Below are 8473 nucleotides of genomic sequence, written 5' to 3'. Positions count from 1 at the left end.
CGCAGCAAGCAGCGTCATAAACACGACATATACCGCGAGAATAAAACTTTATGCCCAATATTTTTCGTTTAATTACGTATCGAATCACAATATATATATATATATATAATAATAATAATAATTATTATTATTATTATTATTATTATAGCTTGAATTAGCATGTAAAGGGGGGGGAAAAATTGCGACGACGGCTGAGAGGCAATGAACTATGCCTCCCATGTGCGTACGTGGCGTTGCGATGTGGTTATAAATGAGATTTTTATAATCGCGTCGAATTGAAAGTATTCTCTCTCTCTCTCTCTCTCATGCGCGCGGCAACGTTTGCCTTTCACGTTTCTCCGGCGCGAGGCGCTGACCGTTCCTTGACTCACGGACTGGGGATTGCATCAGGCCTTATCCTGTTGCACACCACATGTAGTAGCATCCAGGCATGGATTAAATAGTTATCGTGCGGGCCAAAAGTTCGAGCAAATCGGGCTGCTGCTAGAAAGATCGCCGACGGATTCGGCGATGTAGTGTCCGCGCGAAGATATTTATGTCACGCATATATTATAAACAAGGTGGATCTCTTAATCAGGAGCGATTGCTGTATTCGTTTACGATTTACTTGATGTCGGTTCGACCTTCTATGCCGACGCCACGCTCGGTCGTAGGACCTTTCGCGTCGGTGAAGTGAGACTACGATCTTTTTACGCGTAAGTATATGTTAGCATGTCCATACGGCCTACGCCTCGTGCGTGCGCGTGCGTGCCATAAACGTGCGTGCGTGCGTGCATAAACGTGCGTGCTGTGCGTGCATCAAAACGTGGTGGCGTAAGCGTGCCATAAACGTGGCGTGGGTGGCGCTTGCCAATACGCGGCGGTGCGTGGGCGGGCCATGACCGCATGCGTGCGTGATCAAACAGATTGTCTGCCATTATAGACGTTGGACGTATAGCGGGGGTGCATACGCGTAGCGTAGAAGGTGAAATCGACCGGTAGGAAAACACGACATGCATCAGTGGACGATAAGCCGCATGCATCGGAAGCCCGTCCAGCGTGCGTGGGGCGTTACATAAACGTTAAAAGGGCATCGCGTCGAACAAAGCGCTACGGCTCTATAATCACCGACACGACAGAGCCAGCCGGTTTTCATACGTCGCTCCTCAGGTTCTGTTTAGACGTCGAGCGCTTCATGGTAGGCTGCGACCCTGCACCTTCCGAAACAGCTTAATAACAGAATAATTTCAGATGCTTTAAGATGAGCCTTCGTAGTGATAGATACCCATATATGATGTGTATGTTGCTGGAAAAACAGGTCACTATCTGCTAGGAGGGGGAAGTAAAGCGCGCGGGCGCGGGGGAGGGGGCGCGGGGGTGCTTAACTTGTGATGGTCACGTCTAGATGTTAGAAGCTCCCAGTGCGATAACTTGTCTCGGAATACAATACGTCTTACTCATAGGTTCGCCCAGATGCTAACGTGCCCGATTATGTTACAGGGTACCTGCCTCGTTACGCCTCACGCAGGCACAACATACGGCCGCGTCCTTTACGCAATGGAGGCCGAAAATTGGTATAATATACGTAGTAAGAGTAATGCGGACGGCTATTGAAAGGTTAATAAGAGCTAGTGATCTCATATAGGATGAGATAGGTAATTCACGTATATAGATGCGAGCGAGTAAAATATTCAAACGTCGGACCCGCGTGCAATGGCAGGTGGGCGCAAACTATAATGTATCTAGACCAGACTAATACGCACGGTGAACTTTATTAACTAATAATAAAGAATATAAAATACTGAATAATACCTGATGACTCAGATCACGATCTGTATTAGTTGATTTATAAACGGCTGGGACAGCACAGCTGAGTATGGTGGAGTATGACGTCGGGCGAAACAGCGCGAGAGCCAAAGCGAGTACTTGCTAATACGTCGCCATGTACGCAGAAAATTGTCGGGCGAGTCGCGACTTGGGCATAAAGTCAGAGCGAGATTAAATGCCGGAGCTCACGCAAGGACAAGAACACATAATGGAACGAAAAAAAAAACGATGATTGTGTAGGCGCCGCCGAGTCCACGACGCGCGCCCAGGGGCGGCCGCCGCCCCGGACGAGCCGCGATGCCGCCGAGACCCTCCACGCCACACGCGCAACGTCGCACAACCCGGCGGACAAGGTCGCGCAGCTCGCCGGACCCCCACTACAAAGCGACCGCGACGCCGCACGCCGCGAAGAGCACGCGCCCGCGGGGAGATGCAACCAAGGGAAATGCAAGTCGACTAAATACATGAAAAGGCTATGCGACAAGGATAGGAAAGGTGCCTAGTATCATGTATATAACGCCAACGACCGGATGATTTGCCAAAAACGGGAATAGGGTGGGCGAGCAGGAGAGGGGATCGATGGATTTCATTGCGTGAGAGTAGTTGAATTTTTGTTGCGAGGTCGGAGATCGATTGGGCAAGGACGTGCCAATTGTATCGATATGTCGTGAGGTGATAATTAGATGTTTCAGATCGTGTATCGATGGGGTCGATGTATTGATGTGTCGATGTATTGATGGTGTCGATGTATCGCATGTGTCAATGATCGATGTATCGGTGGTATCCGATGTGTCAGACGGTGTATCGATGTAGTCGTGTGTTTGATGGTCAGCTGTATCGAGTGTGTCGGGTGTATGGAGTTGGGTCGATGTCTCGATGTGTCCGGTTGTATTGAGTGTGTCGGATGTTATCGATGCATGTAGCGATGTGTCGATGTATCGAGGTGTAGGTGCTATCGATGTGTCAGATGTATCGATGTGGTATCAATGTTAAACCGTGTGTGCATGTATTGATGTGGTCGATGTATTGATGTGTCGATCGTATTGATGTGCGATGTATCGATGTGTAGATTGATAGATAGATAGACTAGATAGATTAGCTAGATTAGATAGATAGTAGTAGTAGCTAGGATAGTATAGATAGAATAGATAGATAGAGAGATAGATAGATGATTATAGATAGATAGATAGATAGATAGATAGATAGATTAGATAGATAGATAGTATAGATAGATCAGTACGGATGAAATAGAGGTCGACTACGATAGATAGGTAGATAGATGAGATAGATAGATAACGTAGATATATATATAGATCGATGCTCGATCGATTGGATATTAGTAGCATAGAAGTTAGATAGATGATAGATATATATATATATATAGATAGATAGATAGATAGTAGATAGATATATATATATAGTATAGATTAGATAGATAGGATAGATGAGAGAGAGCCAAGAGAGGAGAGAAAAGAAGACAAGACATACCCGTCGACAGAAAGACAAGAAATCTATTAGATAGATAGATAGATAGATAGATAGAGTAGATTAGATAGATAGATAGATAGATAGACTAGATAGATAGAATAGATAGATAGTAGATAGAGAGATAGATGGAGAGAGGGGGAAGGAAGGGAAAGAGAAGAGGAGCAGAAAGCTGGGAGGCGCGCTACCATGGATACATGTGTCATTGCTGTGTGCTGTGCCTGTGACGATTTACGTAAAAACCCGCCTAAGATGAGCTACGCATTTGTCATACACAATCTGCGTTTTTACACACACACACACAACGACTAATATATATATTTATTATTGTCAATATAGCCCATTCTCTCCCGTATGTCGGCTACCCATGGGGAGAACCTGCGAGCCTTCTGCGCTCAGCGTTTACATACAATTGCATCCATCCATGTAAATGTCAGGTAAAAAACTCGCGCAGAGAAAAATCATCGGTGGGAACCGCGGCGGCAGAGCGTTCAAGTGAGCCACGCGATTATAGGTGCGGAGGGCGTCGAGCCGATCCGGCTATTGTCTCTCACCGCGGCGGCTCAGGGAACGAGAGCATACAGATTTCAAAGCTGTGCGTAATGGCGCCTCGCGCGTTCAAAGTTTTGTAAAGATTCTTATGCGCCGGCGCATAAGTATACATTGTTATCATTTTTACTACAGGGGGGCCAGCTTTGCAACGGCGCGCTTGCATACGGGAAAGGTGAATTACACGGCAGTGCGGAGCACAGCTTGTTATGAGACAAGGCGACGCCACGACGGCTCAATTCACACACACACGCCGACACACACACACACCACACACACACACCCACAACACACACACACCCGCACGCACGCACGCACGCACGGCACGCACACACGCATAACACACAACACTCCTCTCCCTCTCTCTCTCTTCTCTCTCTTTCTCTTCAATCTCTCTCTCTCTCTCGCTCTTACTCACACACACACACACACAGCACAACGATACCCACTCACACACCAGGTCACACTTCGACACAGCGCGCACTACACACACAACAGCCGCACGCGCGCGCGCGCACAGACCACGCCGGCCACACACCAGCATGCCACGCACGCCGGGCGCACACACACGCACGCACGCGCGCCACACACGACACGCACGCGCGCAGACACGTGCGCACTCAGTCGGCGGAGTCGCGCGCGACGGCGCGCACACCATGCCAGGGGAGCACGCATCGACGCGCGCACAACATGCACGAGCACAGGCGACGCGCGCGGTTCCATACACCTCACCACGCACACACACAGCACACAACACCACGCCGAAGAGTGCTCACATACACGTACAAAACCACCCACACACGGCGGAATCACGCGACGCGAACGACATCACACACGCTACACACCACACACACACCACCCACCACACGCACGCGACGCAACCGCGCGTGCTCATACCACGCACACCCACCACGCCGGACACGCACGACGCACACACATCACACACACGCACACACATCACCGCGTCGACCGCCACGCACACACTCACCACACCCAGTGCGGACACACGGACACACATGCACACAAGCACAAACACACAGCCACACAACACACCACACACACACCAACACACACAACAACACACTCGAGAGAGAGAGAGAGAGAGAGAGAGAGAGAGAGAGAGAGAGAGAGAGAGAGAGAGAGAGAGAGAGAGAGAGAGAACGAAGGCGAGAGAGTGAGGTCTTACGAAATAAGAAAGTTGGCCCTCCGGCTGCGTTGTGCAGCGCTGCCAAAGAAACCCCCGCACAGGAAATGGTCTGCGGAGAGGTTCGCCCCCACCCCCACCCACCCCACGAAGAGAAAGCTCCCGGGCGCGGATATAAAGACACGGTAAAGAACGAGGGGGTAGTGGGGCGGTGCGAGAAGAAGGAGGGAGGGGGGAGTAAAACGGGTCAGGTGTCAGAGGCTTTGTACGGCTGCGCCAATCTGCATTCCACTTCTACCGTTTCATTCATGTTTTTCAGCGGCTGTTGTTAGGGGCAGGTTACCCGCGAGAGAGGGAGCGCGAGAGAGAAGGTGCGCGCGCGCGAGAGAGAGAGAGCATCGTGGAAGGGAGACCTCCCGTCGTTCGACGGGGCCAAGCCCCACTCAAAGAACTTGATTCACGCGCTGCGGCGCTGGCGTGAAAATGCAGATTGTTCCGGTCAATGCGGCGCGGACAATGACGAGCGGAGGCCGGTTACGGACAATGGCGTAATATGCATCGCCGCAGCCAGGCAACGATCGCAGCGCCACCGAGTGGTCAGCATTGTTGGGCGGTGCGCGCAAATACAGCAGACACGCCCGCGCGCGGTAATACTGGGGGGTGCTAGCCGCGAGATCTCGGGTACCCGGCTGCGTGCGTAGTGGTGCGACTGTGTGTAGTCCGCGCGCGAGTCATTCAAGGCGCTGCGGTGCCAATTATGCTCTTACGGCGGCCGCGCAGTCTCCCGGCAACCAGGCGTCGCTGGCTGGCACCGCCGCTGGGAGGTGCGCGCGGAGAGCGGTGCAGGTGCAGCGGGGAGTGGTGAGCGGAGGACCTGGGTGACGTAAGCTTGCAGGTGCGGGAGCCCGGCGGGCAGGTGTAACCGCTGTGCGTGCGCGCCCTCTCTCTCTCTCTCTCTCACACTCATTCTATCTGCGCTCAAGACGGAAATAACCACAGCTCATTGCAGCAAGCTTCAAGCACAAAAAAGCGAAATATTTTCTGCAAAACAAACGTACGCCGTGTGCAGATCATGTTGTCCGTCTAATACGCCACCCGTGTGGAGCACGTTTCTAGCCCCGCATACCCGCAGATCGACAACCAATTCTGCTAGCGTAACGATAAAACCGTTTTTCCCACGAGCCCGCCTCTCTCTTTCTCTCTCTCCCTCTCTCTCTCTCTCTTTCTCTTTCTTTCTCTCTTTCTCTATCTGTATTCGTTCCATTTATCGCATTTACCGCAAGAAAACAGGGGAATGTCGCGTCGGTCGTTGTTGTTTTCGCGCATTAGGTCTCGGCTAACTCCGTGTTCACGGGAGGGCTTAGCGGTGGGATTAGCCACCTACTCAGCGGTGCTCCCGACAGCTGCATGCACGCGGGCTTTGTGTGCGGGCTATCTTCCTTCCTCACACCTCGTAACCTGCAACCTGTTCCTCTAAGCGGGGTTTTGTTAGGATGTATCACTTTATGCATGATACAAGAGCGCTTCGTATGTGTGTACATGCGGTATAGGCAGTAGTGGCGTGCCTGACATGCACATAGTCAACGCACACACACGCACACACACGCACACATACGCGCGCGCACGCACGCACACACACACACGCGCGCGCACGCGCGCACACACGCACGCACACACACCACACGCACACACACACGCACGCACACACACACACACACACACACACACACACATGCACGCACACATACACATACGCGCGCACGCACGCACAGAAGTAGCCGCGCGTTAACGGATCAACTCACGCGCATATAGAGTCACACCGGCTCTTAGCGGCTCGCCACTAATTCCGGAACAACGAGCGCGATAGCGGCAAGATAAGCGACGATGCGTAGATGTAGTACATGACGAGATACGCCGAGATACGCACCTCGTTACGATGCTATCTCTCTCTTTCTCTCTTTCTCTTTATCTCTCGCTTTCTCTCTTTCTCGGACGCTGGTAGGGTCGCGCGGACGCCGCAGCTCCCACCGCCATTGTTCTGACGTCACACACCGCTGCAGCCGCCATTGTTCTGACGTCACGTACCGAAACGGCGCCCGTGGTCACCGCTGTTGTTACGTCATGTCCCGGCGAGCAGGTTAATTGCGATGATCTCACTAATTGCTCACTTGACGCGCGAGAGAGAAATGTACAAGCAATGCACACATGCCGATCACTGGGGAGTAATTAACGCCGGTGGTCACACACGCGCACGCACGCACACACCACACGCACGCACGCACGTACGCACACACGCAAGCAGGCACGCACACACATGCATGCATACATACGCAGCAACCTGCATAACAAATGAGGGGAGAATAAAGGAATAGAGATGCCGCAATGGGAGGAATTAAACGCAGTTCATTGCGGTCCCGTGACAACCTGAGGACGGTATATTAGCACGGTCGCTACACCTGTACCTACACACCGCGAGGCGCATTGATCATTTGTGAATATGATCGAGTAAGTGCGAGATAAAAAAAAATAGGGCGAACTATATTTCGTTTAGGTATATATGCAAAGCCGCGTCATCGAATTTCACGATTGGCAATTATCAGGCGTCGAGTAATTAACATCCGGGCACCCGCGGGGACAATGCGCCGCGCGCGAAAATAGAGCGGACAAAAAACGAGGGCGAGCGTTTTTTTTTCGCACCGCACCTGTGCGCGTTTGTTATCAAGCCGCGTACGCACGCACCGCGTAAGGTGCGAAAATGAGTTGAACGAAGAATCAATGCGCCTAAACAATGAGTTCCCTTTGGCACGTGTATTCAAACGAGGGTGTGGGTCGAGGTGGCAATGCGTGCGCGTCTGTGCGTGCGTTTGCGCGTGTACAAAGAGTGCACGCGCTTGCGTATATGTGTGCGTGCGTATGCGTGTACGCGCTTTGGCCTTCGTGTATGTGCGTGTGCGTGTCAGCATTTATGTGTATGTACACGCACGTGTGTGTATGTGTGTGTGTGTATGTGTGTGTGCGTACGTGTGTGTGAGTGCGTGTGTATGGATACGGGGTGGTCGCCAACAGGTGGAAGACAAAAGGCTCTTCTGCAATCGTTTTGGTCCGCATTCCTCGAGCGGGTTATGAATGGCACTCAGGTGCTCCGATCGCCCCATTCAACCTGCCAAAGCTGCCTCGCACCCAGCGACAATGCTCGCTTCAATGGATTACCGCCTAGCTCATTCACAAGCAGCATGTCAAAAGTTTACGTTTGCTTCGCGCTGGTCGCTTTCACACGTCGCCAAAGCCAAATTCCTCGGCCGCGCCGAGAACAAAACGGACGGCCTTATTTTCCCGTAGGAAAGCGGCGAAAAATTTGCGTACACGTATAGAAGAGGTTAGAGCATGACCGCAAAATACCTCGCCGTCCGATGTCCATCATGTGGTGTGTGTGTGTGTGTGTGTGTGTGTGTGTGTGTGTGTGTGTGTGTGTGTGTGTGTGTGTGTGTG

The sequence above is a fragment of the Priapulus caudatus genome, unplaced genomic scaffold (assembly GCF_000485595.1).
Source record: "Priapulus caudatus unplaced genomic scaffold, Priapulus_caudatus-5.0.1 Scaffold13, whole genome shotgun sequence".
NCBI classification, from domain to species: domain Eukaryota; kingdom Metazoa; phylum Priapulida; class Priapulimorpha; order Priapulimorphida; family Priapulidae; genus Priapulus; species Priapulus caudatus.
This window is presented reverse-complemented; position numbering follows the sequence as displayed.